Here is an 18406-nt window from a genome sequence, read left to right on the forward strand (position 1 = left end):
CCTGGCTGGGCTCCTTTGACACCTCCTGCTCCCACTCTTTGGGAACCCAAACAAGTTTGGTTCTAAGTATGTGTGGATGTTGTGAGAAGAATGCTGACTCTGATATTTGTAAGATTGTTCAGAAGCACCATGATATTGCATGGAAAAGCAAACTTCCTTACAGCTTGATTAGCATTACTTAGTGTATTTGGTAAAGGTTTGAGGGGCTGTGTGTGTATGCATGCATATGTGGTCAGAGCCCTAGCTTTGGAGGGAGGGGCAGCACATGTAGTGATCTGAGGGGTATAGATTGGAGAGGGGCCTACCTGAATTTGTGTAAATGATAAATTTCTTCAGGGAAAAAATATAGTCATCTGTGAGCAGGTCTTCTCACTTTTATCCAATCCTTCCTCCCTCTATACTCCCCCTACCCCATTCTATGTCTAACATTTTTGGTTACTTATTTCTGAAACCTTAGAAAGGTTCCAATCATGTTGTGTTTTCAAATTTCACATATTTCTTAGTGGTACCACCATTTGTTGGCTTCTGTGGCTTTCTACTCTGTATTATCTTAGTGCTGGGTGAGATGTCCCCAAGATGTCTTTGGTGGCTCTATGGGGAAGATCTTTTTCCTTATAACATTGTATCTGTCAGAGTTCTCTAGAGAAACAGACCATTGGGTGTGTCTGTATGTATTTAATAAGTCTATTAAAAGTGTGTGTGTGTGTATGTGTATGATTTATGGGTTCATGTGGTTATGGAGGCTGAGAAGTCCCAAGATCTGCAGTTGGTGAGCCAGTGGTGCAATTCCACTCTGAGTCTGAAGGGCTGAGAACCAAGAGAGTTGATGGTGTGGTTGTAGTCCAAAGGCCAGTAGGCTTGAGACCCAGGAAGAGCCCGTGTTCCATTTAGAGTCTAAAGGCGGGAAAAAGCTGAGCCCCAGTTCAAAGGCAGTCAGACAGGAGAAATACCCTTTTTTGGGGAGGTCACCCCTTTTGTTCTGTTCAGGCCTTTAGTTCACTGGGTGAGGCCCACTCTCATTGGGAGGGTAATCTGCTTTACTCATTCTATCAATTCACATATTAAATTCACCCAAAACAGACTCACCCAGAATAACGTTTGACCAAACGTCTGGGTCTGCGGACAAGTCAAGTTGACACATGAAATTAACTTTCCTAGATGCATCCTCCTGAGGCATTTTAGAAGACTCCTTACCTTGTGGTGCCAGAAGCCCTGACTATTGCTGCGTGTAATTTCCTTTTCTACAAAAGTGACTACATTGTTTCAGTTCTACAGATCCAGTCCATTAGCCATGTATTTTGTCCTGGTCATCATCCAGGTTCCCACAAAGGTGAAATCATGGGATTTTAAGGCAAGCTTTTAAAATTGAAAGGATTATCAGAGGTTGCTTGCCGTCTGTATTTCTCACTGAAGTTAATGAAAGCTACATGATTAAATGCCTTTGTAGTATGTCACCTAGACATCAGTGTGAAATAGAGGAATTTGATGTTGTATTTTAAGACATGTTGGATGAGTATGATTAAGTATATTATAAATATATCTGCATGTGAATTATTGATTTCTCTATATGATATACTGTAAATATATTTACATCATTTTTTAGGCCATGTAACTTAATTGCTGTGATCGTCCCACTTTTACTTTTGATATTCATCTACACCAGAACTGTCTTCTGGGAGATGGGACCCTGCTTGGTTCCCTGCTGTAGAGTTTCATCCTGCAATAAAACAAATGTTTGTAATCAGGTCTGTTTCTGTCTCAGTATATTGCAGATTGTGGTAGAATAGTTATTTGTTGGAAACACTAAATGCGTTTCACATTCCTCAGAGAAATCTTGTTTTCATTAGATGATATACCCAGGGCATCTGAAACTGGTGGTAGAAAATGATTTTTTCTTCTGTTTGCCTGAAAACTTTCTAATTTACAAAATGTGCTTATCACGTCTGAGTGCCGCTGGGAAAGTTCTTCCCTCAGATGCAATGTGGCATCAGTGTTACTGGCTCCTGAAGAATGAGCTTCTCTAAGCTGCGGGTGTCTGCTAACTAGAACTGCTGTAAGGGTACAGCACAATTTCAGTTTTTTAACTATGAAAATCAGATTTAGAATATCAAGTTTAATCATCCCAACTGTTTATGTATGTCATGAATATCTTCCCTTATGAAGCCTGATGCTTTAGTAAAGAAAGTTACGATCCCTTATTTATAGAATCACTGATTACAAATCATTTTCTAAACCCTTTAATGCAGGCTGGCCTATCCATATTTTAAAATAAGTTTGCCAAGCATTAAAGTGCCTATGTTAGGATTATGTGACTAGAGAGTATTTGAAGCTGTAGGGAGAAAAATTCTTCAGACTACCAGAAAATTTATTTCCATACCTACGTACTTTATTTCTGTGATAGCTAGAAAAATGTCCAAAAATTTTCCACTCAACAATATACCTGCAGAATGTGTATCAGCCCAGTTAAACTCAGCATGCAATCTGTAGCTGTCAAGAGCAGTAATAAAAGATGTATTGCAATACGCCTCCACCTGTCAGTCTATGAAATTGCAACACGCTTCTTGATGAATTTTTTTGTCTCCTACTATTTTGATGGGAATGAAAGTTGCCCACCTGAGAGAACTCAGCAAGCACAGAGATTCTAGAGCCCCCTTTTAACCTCTGCTAAAACCTGGTGTCCTCTTGCATGCCCATGCTGACACTACAGTGATGACTGCTTCATTTTGTCTGAACTTAGAGCTCATTCCGGGGGAGGAGGTTGGTGCAACAGGATCTAGATAGTTCTAGGATGAGCACTTGACATTCACCAGTGCGCATGCAGAGATACAGGACCATTTAGAAATTCGACAGCAAGAGTCCATCACTGAAATTTCCATGAGGACTTGCTGCATTTTTCAGCCTCTGTTGACATGTGACAGATGCCTGAGAACTCTACTCTTCAGGATTGTAGGGACGTATTGTCATAGCCTTTAGTTTTTGTGGGCTGCACGATGCAAACTGAAGTTCTTAGAGCTAATTTTTTTTCTTAGTTTTTTATTTTAAAGCAAATTGCTTAAACTTTTGAGCCTATGATTTTTCCCCCAATAAAAAGGGAATAATTTCCACCTTCTAGGATTATAGAAAGGACTAAATGAGATAAATGCCTGACACACAGTAGGCACACAATAATTTTTTTGAGGATATTAACTTCAGTATGCGGAACTCGCCCCATCCCCCATTTTCTTCCCCATCTAGTTGATGCTTTCTTTTCTGGTCTTGATGAAATTTGGGTAGAAGATGTGTCCTTAGAACTTGGTTCCTGCTTGTTATGTTAAACAGTGTCTGTATGTGTGAGATTTCACTGTCATTTTCTAGTTTCCGCTCAGCAAGTAGGTGTAGGAGGCAAAGAAAAATACCTGAGGAGCAGTGTTGAGAAACTAAGAAGAGTTGGTCCCAGCCGCAGTTTCTGTTGTGGGACCCTGGGAAGCACTTTCAGATTCCTCTTGGTTCCTTGGTGTTGCGGCGCCCTGGATTTTCAAGTCAGGTGGAAGTCACGCCTCACACCAGACCATCTGCTCTGTTTCCTCCTGACTAATACCCCAAACCACCTTCCTTACCCCCTAGCCCCTTCAATGGTTTTTCTAGAATCAATGGAAATTTGCCAGAGAAGGCTCCAGAAACTTTGTTGGTTGACAATTTTTCAGGAATGGCCCACATGGCATTTGACTGCTCAGGAATGGTGCCCACTTAGTGGCTCTTTCCTGACTGAGAACCTGAGAGCCTCTGAGGTGAAGGCTTCACTAAATTCCTATTGATTTGTACTTCACCTTGGGAAGTCTTTTATACATTTAAAGGAATAGTTGTTATTACTTTGATTTTAATCAGTATTCAATTTAAAATTTACTTTTTAAGCCTTCAACTTCAGCTGACAAACTTTATTAATACATCTAATAATTTTACATAAAAATAAGAACAGACTCATTTGTTCCTTGATTAATGTTTATAAAATGTATAAATTTGACAGATCAGTCCTAATCATTTTACGTTTAGGTAGTCAAATTTCCGTGGACATCTTAACTATGACTATAGATTTAATATATACAATTCTCACAAATGTCACAATTTTCCTAAGCACTTAATGTCCATAACACTAATAAATCAGACATTATTTTAGTTCAGATTCTTTTAAGTATTTCAAACATCTTCAAAAAACAAATAACATAAAGCAGTACAATATATATAAAACACATTACTATACCTTTATAAACACAATTTACAGTGGACAGATTGTATTTAAGCACAATTTAATTGATAGATATATAAATAGAAAGAATGTACCCGCCAAGGGGAATAGTATTACTATCTTGTTTATTAAGAAAAACAATCAAAGAAGCTGAGGGCCATTCAGAGGCCTGGAGTCTGGTTGTATCTTTGAAAACTAAACCCACAGTTGCTGGGCAGGGGCTTCTGACTAAGGTCAGATTTTATCTGATTCGTCAGTTCTCTCAACCTCGTGCCCTTCACTGAGGCCCTAACTAGTCTCATAACTTTCATGAACTGTCTCAGGTTAGTGAGGTTGGGTACTTAAGCAGGCCCTGGAATTTTATTCTCTTTTGTATAATTCTTGTGTGGCTTTTTGCATTAAAGCCTGGGGCATAACAGAATGTTGAAGCCCTGATTTGAGTTGGACCCCCTTTCTTCTTTATAAATTGTGTATATCTCACTGACCATGTTCTGTAGCAGTCATATTGGCAATTTCCACTTAGCACTGGTGATCCTCTGAAGAAGAGTGTGTCGTTGCCCTGATGTTCCAGGCAGCAGATTGACTAGTTGCCCTAAAGACACACTGTCAGTTATGTTTTTCTTCAAATACCTTCCCCACGTGACAGTATTTCTCTTCTCTTTTAGTAATTATCTCAAGGTGATTGGCTTGGGGAACTTATTCCCAAGAGGAATATTTCTGGTGTATTCTTTCAAAGGGGATTTAAGGTATAACATCTCATATTCCAACTGAAAAAAAAAAATCAAAATAACTTCATTGAACCTGGGGGCAATGTTATTAATTTCCAGAACTTCATCATCTCTTTTCAGTGCAGAGCTTAAACCCAAAGACTGCAGGCACCATGAACCAAATCTACCCTGGCTTTGGGAATATCCAGTGATACTATTCTTTTTGATTTTTGTGCTCAACACTGCTAGGCACCATAGGGGATTCAAAGGTGTATAAGCATAAGTTATAGGAGTAATCCTGGGTGTTCTGGAGGCAACATAAAATATCAAAGAAGGTTTGAAAGACTAAGAAAAAGCTGTTTCCAGAAACATTCTGTGCCATGGGATCCTGGGAAGCTCCTGGGTTTTCAAGTCAGGTGGCCATGCAGACATTATATTACCGTGGCAGAGACCAGGTTGACCAGGAGACACCTCTTGTCAGTGGGGCCACCTCAGCTTTGGGAATTTATGCTCCACCTCAGCCCATTTGTGTTATTTTGTTCATTATTGATGTTTCTTACCTTAGCCCCACCAGGAGCTGATCTAAAAGATTTTACAAGAAAAATATCCAGTGAAAGTTATTGAAAATAAGTTTAGAGATTAAAGTAATTGTGATGGGCCAGAGTGTTGAAGGACATCACACTGGGAAAGAGTTGAGGATATCTTGCTCTTCAGTAAGCAATATCCTTACCAAAAATTTTTACCTGTTCTGGAATTATGATGATAAGAAATAAAATGGAAATGGTTTGGGCCCTCATGGAATTTACAGTCTATTGGGGAAAAGTAACATATGACGGTCAAACTAATAAAAATGTACTTCAAATTGAGATAAGTCCAGGATGATAGGAATATTATCCTGTAAGAACATGTAATAAAAAACCTTATGCAGATAAGCGATCAGTGTGAGAGCTAAGATCTACCAGATGCATTAACTAAACAAAAGGCAGAGAGAGAGTATTCAGGCCAAGCATACAGAGGCTGTTGGCAGGAAGGAGCTGCTCAGGTTGCTAAAAGAAAGAAATGAGCCTAAAAGGAGGAAAGAGCCAGGCTAGGTTAGGCTTTGAAGAACATGTTATAGGGTTGGGTCTTTAAGAGCAGGTGGAAGCCATTGATGGTCTTTAAGCAGAAATCAACATGACATTTGTTATGAAGCATTTTCTTTGGCTACAGTGGAGAAGATAAATTGGAGAGTGAGCTGTAGAAGATGCTGGGAGGCTGGTTAGGAGAGCATTACAGTAGATCAGAGGAAATGATGTAGCTTGGACTAAGGATTAGTGGAAGAATCTGAAATACATGTAAGGAGGTAGCATTGTTATCAGTGGGGAGAGGTCCTTATCCCTACCTGTTGCTTGTGGAAATGGGCTTCTTGTGATATCTTGAGAAAAAGAATTTTCTGAGGCTTGCATGGGAGGATGAGGTATTGTAAAAAGCTTTATTTCCATGGAATTACACCCCTGAGTTTTCAAGATCCCGCTTCCCTTTGTCTTGCCAAGGAAGAAGTCCTATTTTGCCTTTAACAGGGCTAAGATCAGAGCCAGTGTCTAGTTTTCACTCCATATTGGAACAGTGTCCAGTCTTTATCAGTCTAGCTTAGTTTGTGTTCCCAGCTACAGTCCATTAGTCCATTGTGTGTGAGGTCCACATGGCTGTGGTCCATACAGGTGAATGGAAGAGAGCCAAGAGCCAAGAGAGCAAGCTCCTTTGTTTAGGTGATTATATATTCCCAAATTTTTGTGGGCTGCAGTGGCCACATCCATTCTGGCCATTGATCTCTGTTCCCAGGTTGGACCCCTTCCCCCAGTGATCTCTGGTTCCCTGGGGAGTGTGAAATCGCAGCTTCCTAGTGAAGCTGCCCAAAAGGCCATGCTTATAATGTCTGGCCTCTCTTTTGCTCTTTTCCTATTAATAACTAGCTAATTACAATGTATCAGAATGAAAAGGACTCAGTGGTGGACTGATTTGGGGACTGAAGAAGAAAGAAGTGTCAAAGATGGCTCCCATAGTGGCTTGCTCAGCCGAATGGAAGGTGAAGCCCATCAATGAGATGGAATGTTGGATGAAGTCCAGGTTTCAGGTCAAGATTATGAGTTCAGACTTGGCCATATTGGGGTTTCTTTCCTTCTTTCCTGCTTTTCCCATCTAGAGTAGTTACTGCATTTAGGGTAATTCCAAGACCCCTAATTTCCGAAGCATAGATTTTTATTTTTTATTTTTTTTGTCTCAGAGTTGAAGGGATGCTGAGTGAAAAGCTCCCATGCTACAGTGTGAGAATAGGCATCCCATATTTCAAAAATAGGATGGCCAGGCCCTTCATTTTCATCTCTAAATGGATGTATTGTAACACACACATACAATTACCTAACGCTCACCTAATTCTTCAACATGACAATATGGCCACCAAAATTGGAGTCATATTTACCTTTTATGGGGCTTCCATCTTGACACACAAACATTTTAAATTGAGGTAACCATACATATGTACACTTGGCCTCACTGTGGAGTTCATCCTAACTCTCTTAGTCCACAATTCTCTTCAGCACTCATTTTCTGGTTTGGCTTCCCACATCCCTGTTTTCTGTTCATTGTAGCTTTCGTGCTCCCCCTGGGACTTTTACTTCCCCTTTGCCTTCAGTGGCTGTGTGTCCCCCATCCCAGGGCTCCCACATCCTGAACCATGTAAGGGTGATGCATCTGCTGTGTGCCCTGGGAAGAACTCTCATTGTCTGAAGGAGATGGACTGCATAACCTTCCAGAGTCTTGAACACCTCTCACTTTTGAGATTCATATACCTTCTTTAAAGCAAAGGATCACTGACTTATGTTGGTAGACAAAATATGTGTGGTTAGGAGTAATAACAAGAATTAGCAGCTAATATTTAACAATTGCATGTACAAAATGCTGGCTAAAGTTCAAGAAATACAGAAGGATCTGAGATGAAAAGTACAAATTCTGCAGTACCTCACATCTGGGTGCAGTCCCTGCTGCTTGTATATCCCAGGATGTTCAAACGGCATGGACAAACTGTTTGTGTGTGTGTGTGTGTGTGTGTGTGTGTGTGTGTGTGCACGCACGCGTAGATCTTTGTTTGCTTGAATGCACCTGGCGTCATATTTACTTGCTAAAAGCTCAGAATTGCATTCTGTATGCTATTAATGTTACTACTAATTAGTTGTTAGTGATGGGTGTTTAAAACTGGTTGCTGGCAAAGCTATCACTTTTTACTTTCCTCTACTTCCATGTTTACTTTTTCACAGTGTCATCCCTGGGGGCTTGTTCCCTCACCTCTTATTTTTACCTATAAAAGCCACGCTCAGCTGTCCTGGTTCCATCAACACCTCCACTGACCCCCTTTCAGATGCCCATATACCCTGGGGCCCCCCTCCCTTTGGCATATTTTTGGCTCACAGTTGCCTGTACATGCAAGTCTACATCAATTCAAAGCTGTGGGTGTTTGTTTCAAGGAAAGTAACCTAGGAAACTAACAAAATCTCGTGTTTTTTGGGGGGAGCGGGCAGGGGGATTGATAAAGACAATATAATTGAAATATTAATTGACTACTCAGTGTTCATTGAGCAAATCAGATGTTAGCAAGAATCAGGCTTCAAAGAAATATTAATATCCGGCATGAAAAGAACCGAGAAGTCACTATTTCAGAGGTTCCTTATTTATCAGAAAAAGGGCACAAAGTAATCCTCAGTGTAATGCTAAAGCAGGCGTTCCAGGCTGGAGTGTGATCAGTACAGCCAATTTCACCGCCTTCCTCTAATGTGTTTTTAAGCTTTTGGATTGAAAGCTCATGTTTGGATAAATCTGACAATGATGTGTTATCTACATAACATTTTCATTCTTGTCTGGAAACCTACAAACAGCAAAATTTTCTTTAATTTCAGATAAATATTATTTCAATGTGACAGTCTTTTGACAACATAAGAATTATTTGGAGAGTTTTGGAAATTTCTGCTTTCTCTTTAGGGGTAATAATGTTGAGTAAATAGAGTGGTGCATTATCCTCTCCTCAGCTATCTTATATATCTGTCTACCATTTGTGACAGACTAGCCTGTGTGGAAGGAGGCTGGTAGTAATTACACGCATGCTGTTCTTCATAAGACAGTCTGTTATGAACATGATTGTTTAAGTTTATGCATTTGCATTAAACTTGAAAGGAAGGACATATTAAATTAACAGAGATAGAAGCAGTAGCTTACATAGAAAGTATTTACAGAGACAACTGCTCACACTTTATTGCTGTGCTCAGGCACATTTTCAACTTGGAGGACATTCTGGAGTGCTTCATTTGTACGTATATGTACTTCAGGATTTCTCTGCCTCTGAATTTAGCATAATATGAGCTGACATTTTTTGACAAATCATGTTATCCTAGATCCTTTTGTTTGTCTTCACCCCTTCCTGGTTCTCCTTTTTAATCCCTTAATTAAAATCCTTTCCTGATGTTGCTTATTTGGTCAAAACCTTGCACTGCCAGGCTGTGAAATGCAAAATTAAATTATAGCCATCTCTTGGTGAGTTGACTCTATGCAAGTCATTTCATTTTTTGGTCCTTCTTTTTAAAGCGGGGACATTTGGCCTAGGGGCTCTCATAGGTCTCCTCTGATTCTGGCTGGGGAGAAAAGCAATGGGTTATACATAATCCGCTCTGACTATAAGCTTTGGAATGTGCCTCAGCCCAGCCGGCCACTCTTTTGCACACACACATCCTCCTTTCATGATTCCAGGCCTTAATGACCACCTCATGGGCAATGTGAGGACAAGGGCTGGGAAGTGGCTGTTTATATGGGTACATAAACCCGTACTGCAAGGTGGCATGTCATTTGCATATCGCAGTATCATTTGGAGATCAAGCTATTTTTAGGTCTCAGCCCAGGTGTAATTAATCCTACACTTTTTGTTTCATCCATTTGGGAGTCACCCAGTTGGCTTAAGTTAAAACAGACCTTCTGTGTGCCCACCGGAGAATAAGGCAGTGCTGGGTGTTCATCCAGAAGGATGCTCCCTTTCTTTGGTCAGACAAGAAACTGATATTATAAAGAGCTAATGGAATATAGCCAGAGAGGGACTGAGATTAGATTAAGGGAAATGATAACTGGTCATCTGTGTCTGGTTTTTCTTCCATTCTTTTGTATACTCCATTCCCAACACTTTGGTGAAAGAAGAGAGCATTTAGACAAGGGTTTGGGAAATTTAGGAACTGTAATCCTAGCTTTGCCTGTAACTTCCAGTGGGACTTGGACTGGTTGTTCAATGAGAGAATCTTAGCCAAGGTGTCTCTTGTCTAGAAGTTCTGAGTAGCCATGGCTCAGTTCAGGGCTGCTGTATAACTAAGGCTAAGGGGCAAATGGTCAATGTCCTCCCACCACAGCCTTTAAACCACCCCACTCCCTCCCCATCCTCCTCCATGACTCCCTCAGATTCCCACCCACTTTAGGAAGTTTCCTCTGCCATACCCCTGGTGAGTGGTTCTCAGGCCCTTTATTAAACACTGCAAGTGGCAGTTAGCTCACTACCAATTTATTGCTGTGATTATTAGGAAGCATTGGCTTCTTTGTGTGGAATCTAAATACTGCCTTTGAAATACCCCAAGAGCCAGTCTTAGTTTGTCATCTTTAGAGCAAAACAACAACAAAAAAAACCCACACACAACATTCTTTCTTCATTCACAGCTCTTTCCATGCTTGCAGAGAGCTCTCAGTTTTCTCAAATCCAAGCAAAACTGTCCTCCTGCCTGAATCACTTAATACATATTTGTTGTGGGAAGGAATGAGCGATTTAATGAAAAAGTGGTTTTCAGAATGCTCTTCCTCCAGGACACTCAGGATGAAATTTTTTGGACACTGTCCCACTCAAAATGTTACTCTCAGGTGTGAGAACACAGTGCTGAAACCCAGTCTGACCATGTAAGCGTGACAGCTCTGCTCCTTTGATCTGGTCACTGAGTACTTTCCTGTGCAGCCTGGAGGAGAGCTGCATGAATATTCATGCAGCTACTAAAAACCATGTTTTAGAGGATATTTAATGGCTCAATATAATAACTGGAAAAATCAGGCTCAAAATTGTATATACAGTATGATCTCAATTACATATGAAAATATAAATATGCAAAGGAAAAATCCTCAAAGGAAATGCATCAGAATGTTACTGATTATCTCTGGAGAGTGTAATCATAGGTGATTATGATTTTCAACTTTACCACCTCCTTATAGTTTCCATATGAGCATGTTTTATTTTTGTAATCAGAAGAAAGTTATTTTTTAAAAAGATCTGAACTCTTCTGAGAATTCTTTATATTGTGATTCATTTACCTTATCTGGATTCTTTCAGATTCTTATGTCAAATTTTCATTTTAGTTATCCCATTTCTTGAGGTATCTTGAAGCTCTCTGGGAAATAGTGACCACATAGTGTGCTAATAATCTTCCTGGCACATGCTTCTGCTTTACACTAGTTCTATAGGAGTTCTTACACTTATCTTTCTTTATTATTATTTTTTAAATTTTTATTGAATTTGTTGGGGTGACATTGGTTAATAAAGTTATATAAGGTTTCAGGTGTACAATTCTATAATACATCATCTGTATATTGTATTGTGTGTTCACTACCCCAAGTTTTATTTTTCATTTCAATGCCTGCATTTTCCACCAGAGTTGCATGAAGTAAAAAACCATATCTGTTTTTCTCCCTGCTAATCCTAGAGCACAGGAGGTGGTTGAAGACTAAGTGTTGAGTGAATGATTGCCCACTGTCCACTTCCTAGCTGTGTGACCCAGGGCACGTCATGTGCTTCTTTACCTATATGGGGGTGACACCTGCCTACCTACCGGACTGGGTTGTTTGGGATTTCAACTAGGGTAGCAATGTCTGGCCTTCTGTAGGAGGTTATTGGCTTCTCACTGCCTTCTTTCTTAACCATTTTAAATCCCAAGGGTCACCTTCTACCAAGGTTTTTTGTCCCCTCCCTATCATCCTCCAGATGTTCACTGTTGATATAAATTATATTCAGTCATAGTTCACTTCCCGTTCACCAGCTGCCAGTCACTGTGCTTTGCTATTCTCTCTTTTTAAATATATTAGCTGTAATTCTCCCAACAACCTGGTAAGGTTGTATTATTGTCTCCACTTGATTGATGAGAGAACCAGGACATAGAGTGGTAAAATAGCTTTTGACCGGTAACAGCCCTTTGACCCCGGGCAGTGTGACCCTGAACCTTGGAAGCACTCGTCTGTGCCACCTCAACATGGCTGTCCTGTGTGAGTCCAGCGCGCCCGGGAGGTGGAACATACACTGCGCAGCAGACACGAATCTGCAGAGGGAGGCTGGGCGCTGGCCAATGCTGGGCTCTGATCTCAAAGCTCCCCCCGTGTGGTGTGTGAGCGCAGGGCATCCTTTTTTCCCCACAAGGCTTATCTTTATCTTTCCTTTCATCTTTCAGCTTTCGGAACTGACATTTATTTTTAGAAACCACTAGAGATATTCACCTCAAGCCTGTCTTTCTCCATTTTGCAACATAAGTTTTTAGTGACATAATAAATATTTATGTTTCCCTCATGCATTTTAGTCTCTTCCAACAGCTATAAATAGAGGAAAGAGCTGTCCTATATAAATGGAAATCTTTTTCCCTTATTTGGGTATGTGGAGTTTTTGTCCTGGGTTCTTATGCTTTGGTGTCTGCAGGAAAAGTAGGAGGAGGGTGGCAGCAGCTCAGAGCAGCCCTTAGATGGGGTGTTGGCAGTCTTCCCACGCTGGGAAGAGCTGGATGTGTAGCAGACAATCATGCAGCCCTGGGCAGGGGAGTTGACACCAGTTACCTTATACATAAATTTGAGGTAAATGCTAGGATTATTATTGAGATTGTTGAAATACAATGTATAAAGCAGTTAAGATGGTGCCCAGCATATAATAAACACCCAGGTAGTGTTTATGACTGTGGTTGTGGTTATTTTTGTTGTTGGTGGTGGCCAGTAACTTGTAGTCAGCTCCCTTGGTCAGAGAGTCTCAGAGCACAAGACTCCTAGTAACACTTGGAAATTATATAAATTCTATTCCTTTACCAAAGGAGAGCTTATTGAAGACATCTAAAAGAAGTACCAGAAAGCTTTAAATATATAAACCTCCTTTTCAAGTAATTTGTATATCAGGGGCTTTTAGGAGTTGAACTTGAAATGTTTTGGCTCCTGGCGTGATGGGGCATCGACCCAGGGATCGTTGTTGGGGATCATCCAGAGCACTCTTGAGAGGTAGAGAAAGGGGTTGGGCTACGGCGCTGTCCTGGTTTGGCCGCACCACTCAATATAGTTAGTGTGATAGTCTGAACAACTGTGAGAGCTCCAATCAAAGCAAGTTGCTGATTCCAGAGGCATCTCCAGCAGTGGTCTTGCAAAATGCTGCTGGAGCTGCCAGCTCGCTTCTGCCTTGGGCGCCTGTCTTTAAGTGCTACCTTACTGCCCTTCACCATAGGTTACCTAACCTGGTGGGTTTTAAATGGGGACTCTGTGATTAATTCAGTTTACATGGAGGGTGATTTAACTTTGAAGGAAGACATGAGGAATTTTGGTTGATCATAAGGAGAAAGTCCTTGATACAGTTGGTGGTAGGAGGGTGAGTTGTGGACACAGAGTTCCTACCTCCCTGCCATTTACCCGTTATCACATACTATGAATTCCTTGGGAGAAAGGCCTTCAAAAGGACCATTTTTTCTCTGTTTTCCCAATACTGAGCTCAGTGCTAGGCACAGAGGAGACATTCAGTATATGCCAGAGTGAGGGAGAAAAGGGGGGAGAGAGGAAATGAGGGCCAAGGGTCTTTCTCAAAGGCAGGTAATTGGTGAATAAATGATGCTTTTAGTTTCATTCATACTCTCCAATTTCAAGAATGCAGAGAATCCTTTGTTGGCATTTCAGAGCCTCCTGCCTTAACCCTTCTGCCCACACATGCTCGCTGCCTCCCTGTGTCCCTCTCTCACAACCCTTTTGGTTAGATCAGCTCCCCAACGTTACCCTGACAACTCTGGTTATTGACTTTCCCATGCTTCCTCACTTCAAAAAAACCAGAAAGTTAATTTCCAAAGAAACTGCCTAACTTTATACTTTCTGTGTCTTTTAAAGCTTTTGCATGCCAGAATCTTACCTATTTCTAATAACATAAAGGTGTTACTTCTGTTAGAAATATTCCTTCTGAGGCTTAATATAGTAACTTTCAGAAAACAGCCTCCACCTCGATCTTAGAGCCTTTACCAGGTGTATATTCACTCTTGGCTTATGGCAGAAGGGAAAATGTATACTGACAAACCAAGTGGCCCTCAAGGATCAACCAAATGTCACTGCAGTTCTCCTGTGAAGACACAGTCTTCCAGAAGATAGGTGTCAGGCTCTTGACAAAGTGGGGCTGGTGGAAAAGGACTTCGCTGTCTGAGGTAATAAGGAAAGTGTGGCTCCAGTTTACTGGAGACAACCAGAGCATTGCAAGGGTAGAGAAGGGGTGTGTGTGTTTCTATTAAAAAAAGAAAAAATAAAATAAAAAGGACATCGGACTTAGGAGTTTTCCCAGAATGATGAGTATCAGTGTGGAAGCGGATTGGCTTGAATCCATTATCCCACAGGCTGAAATGACAGTTTTATAACTAGCACAGAACCTAGTTAGATAAGATACCTCAGTTCATGAGCATTCCAAATTTTCTTTCATGTGTTAGAAGGCTCTCACTGTAGAAAAGCTATAGTCAGAGGAAGCAGCATGGAATTAGTTCTTTCTTTATATGTAGAATACATAGTGTATGCTGGAAGATGGTCTCACACAGTGTTTCGCAGCCTGGCTGACTGTCAGATTGCTTGGGAGGGCACTTAGCTTGGGACACCACCTTGGACTGACTGAATCAGAATGTTCTGTGGTGGTGAAGATGAGATTGACTGTACTAGAAGAATGAGTCTGATGTTGAATTTTTCAAAGCTGATGAAATTAACTTTATAAATAGTTTATGTACCCTTTTACCAAGTAATTCCTGTTTTAGGAGTCTATTCTAAGAATATAGTCAGTAATTTGGACAAGTATTCGTGGAGAAAAATATACAATAGCATTATAGATAATAGAGGAAATCAGAATGACCTGTATATCTCACAGTAGGAATGTGTTCAAATTAATTGTGCAATATCCAAAATGTTGCATATGCTCAGCCAGTGAAATTGAGTTTTTAAATGATAATAACTAAGGATTTGAATCCAAGGTGGTGGGGAGGAGGTGGAAGTTACATTCACTTCCTCCCAGGACCAGACTGGAATTACAACTAAAATGTAGAATAATTATCCCGAATAATCAACTGAAGACTAGCTGAAGAGAAGTCTTATAACTGAGGACTACAGAAGAAGCCACATGGAGACTGGTAGGAAGGATGGAGATACAAAAGGGCTGGCCCTGCTCCACCTGGCAGCTGCTGAGGTTTTGGAGGAATATCTCTGCTGTGGGGGGTTCCCCCTGAGAAGTGTGGGGTTTCAACCTCCAGAGCCACCAGAGCTGAGAAGAGGCACCCACATGACATCTGACTGTGAAAACCAGTGGGGATTCTGTCTGTCAGGGAGAGACATGAGTTCGCTAGAAACACAAGAGCGGTCTTAAAGGACCAATGCACAAAATGTCATTCATAGTCACTCACCCTGGGCTCTGAGGGAGGGAGGACAGAGCAGACTAGAATTGCATGAGTAGAGTCTGGGGGTTGTGGCTCTAGGGAGAGAGCTGAAGGGACAGCCGCCAGGATCCTTGTGCTCAGCCCCTCTCCCACACAGACCCTGTCTTTCTTGGGTAGAGCACTCCCCTCCTTATGGTATGAGCCTGGGGGAAAGCAATAGTCCCAATCTCTGGTCTCCCTGTGGCCCCACCCTGCAGAGCTTTAAACCCTGCTGAGGAGTCTTCTGCTTTGGCCAGGGTGTAGAGGTCTGGGTAGACTCAGGGGGTATCATTGACTGAGTTGTATGGCTTTGGAGCAGGGGTCATTCCCCCCATATTCCCGTGAACCTGACTAGTGCTTCCCCCTCATAGGAGATCTGCTAGAACCACCCTTTAGGCTTCCAGTGGACCTAGCCACTGGGCTGAGGAGGCCCCAGCCACCTGATTCCTAGTGGATCCTCCCTGCTGAGGTTGGGGTAAAATCTGGGACAGACTAAACTTTGTGGCTCTGGTGTGGGAACCACAGCCCCTAATAGGAACCCTAATAGAAGCCCACAGAATCTCCAGTTCTGCAAAACAACAAGGTCGGAAAATGGAGAACAGAGGGAGGCTATTCAGCCAGAACACAAGCAGGACTAAGGCCACAGAACCAGTACAGTAAGGACATGGCCACCTCCCTGTGTGGTCAGCCTGGACCTGTACTCTGCCCTCCGCTGTTACTGCTGCCTTCTGAGAACGTCCTCTCCTCTTCTGTTTCTCTGCATCACTGGTCAAAGGTTTAACATCCTGGGCAGGGGCAGCCAACTGGCCAGGCCCCTGTCCGTGTCTGCTGCCAGGGGAGCCAAGCAAAGGAGTATCTGGTGTTTCCCAGTGTCTATAAGGGCAGGCCAGCTCTGCCTCCCACTTAGACTCTGAAGGGGAGAAAGGGATTCAGGTGCTGGGCAGACAAACACATGACAGATAGGCAGTGTGATTGGTACCCTGCTGTCAGTCAGTCTTGTTAATCCCTGCCAGAGCCCAGTAATGAGCAGGTGATTATCCCTCAAAATGCCAGCAGCTGCTGCCATCAGTTTGCTCCTGGTCACTTCAGCATTTTTCCCAAGGGAGGTCATCACAGGCTCCAAAACTGTATGTGGATTAACTGCTGGGATAGGGAGTAGAGGTGTGCATGGGTGGGGAGGGTGTAAGACAGGCAGCAATCAGGGACAGCAGCTTCTAGAGGGTTGTGTCAAAGGGCCCAGTAAGAGTTCCCAGAACATGACTTCAGAATTCAGATAATCACACTGGAAGTTAGGCTTTTCTCTGTAGTTGGTGGAGCAATATAGGAATTTGGCCCTGACTTTGGCAGGAATTTATGACATAGGCCTCTGGGTTGATGACCCATCTCAGTCCTTTAATCATAGTGCTTTAATCAAAGCCAAAAATCCACTCTTGACTGTGATTATTATTTTCACATCATCTATGTAGTACTCTAACTACTGGCTTAGTGGCAGCTCCAGACACCTGTGTCCCTCTGGACAGGGCTCTGGCAGATCTTAGGGACATTGACATATCTCTGGAGGCAACACAGCAAATGGTAAATAGTTATTTTTGTCAGGTGAAGGTAAACTGCTTCTGAGGGTCTAGACAGCAACTGAGAAAAATACATTAGTCGACATTTTTAATGCATATAATTTTCTAGCAGAGGTGTGTGCTTGCTCCAACAACACATTGCGAGCTGCATTAGGAAAGACCTTGTTAGCATGTACATCTTTTAATATAACAGATCTCAAATTCTAGAATCCTTTTAAAAACTCTCCCAGGTCTCCTAGGACTGTGGGGACAGGGGCTGGATTCTCATTTTTAATGTGTGTCCCAGAGGTTGGAACCCTGGTTTGAGAAGCCTTGCTCCTGTCTGATTCCTCAGGCACAGCCTGGGGAGATGGGTGCCAGCAGAAGACCTTTAAAACAGGACAGACTATTCAAGCTGTGGTTTTCCCCTCATATTCAGACATTTTATTTTTCATACCTTTTATTTTTAATAGAAACCTTTTTCTCCCTCACATGAAAACTTTATTCAGAAACCCAATCTATGAATCAAAAGTTGTGTTCTGGTTGAGGATTGCAGGGGCTAAAGCTGACATGCTCTGGCTGCAAAGCTAGGTTGTGGCTGAGTCAGAAGTTCTTTGAAGCCAGGCCCTTTCAGTGCCAAATTAGGGTTTGTTGTGATTCAAGGGTTTGTTGACAAATAGTAAGGAAGACATCAAGCTGTATCTCAAGTATTTAGTTTTCAAACACCTTTTAAAAGAAGAATTGTTTCTCATTTGGTAATGTTGCATGTTTAGTTCATTAATAAAATTATGTTTTTATGATAACTACCTCAAGTTTACTTTATACTTTGCTTAGGCCACATTTCTATGGCGTTGGCACTCCATGGTGCCTAAAATTGCAGGTCAGGATTTGTTTGGGAGACTTATTTTAAAGGTTAGAAAACCTCTGTTGAAGGTTAAGTCTATAAAACTAAGGACCTAACTCTCCCGCTTGGTGGTGGTTTTGGGTGGATGAGTGAATGGGAACATAGCCTTCATAATTCCCTGAGGCCTTGACTTAATTTGTTGGTAATGAAGAAGGGTCCAATGAATGGAACTTACCCTGCTCAAGGAGAAGCGGTATAGAGAGACAGAGAAGTCAGGATCTGGAGATTTACAAAATCTTTATTGAAAATAAAGCAGATATTGTAGAGTGTGGCTTATATCTGTAGGCAAGCAGGTTTCCTAATATTTGACCTGAGAA

At 41.7% G+C, this 18406-nt stretch overlaps 1 protein-coding gene across 2 annotated transcripts in view; it reads left to right on the forward strand.

The window, feature by feature from the left end:
* Positions 1 to 18406, forward strand: part of KDM4C (lysine demethylase 4C) — a 306318-nt gene that overhangs the window by 276504 nt on the left and 11408 nt on the right. The gene's annotated exons all lie outside the window — the stretch shown is intronic.

Source organism: Miniopterus schreibersii (assembly GCF_964146895.1).
Source record: "Miniopterus schreibersii genome assembly, chromosome: 11".
NCBI lineage: Eukaryota > Metazoa > Chordata > Mammalia > Chiroptera > Miniopteridae > Miniopterus > Miniopterus schreibersii.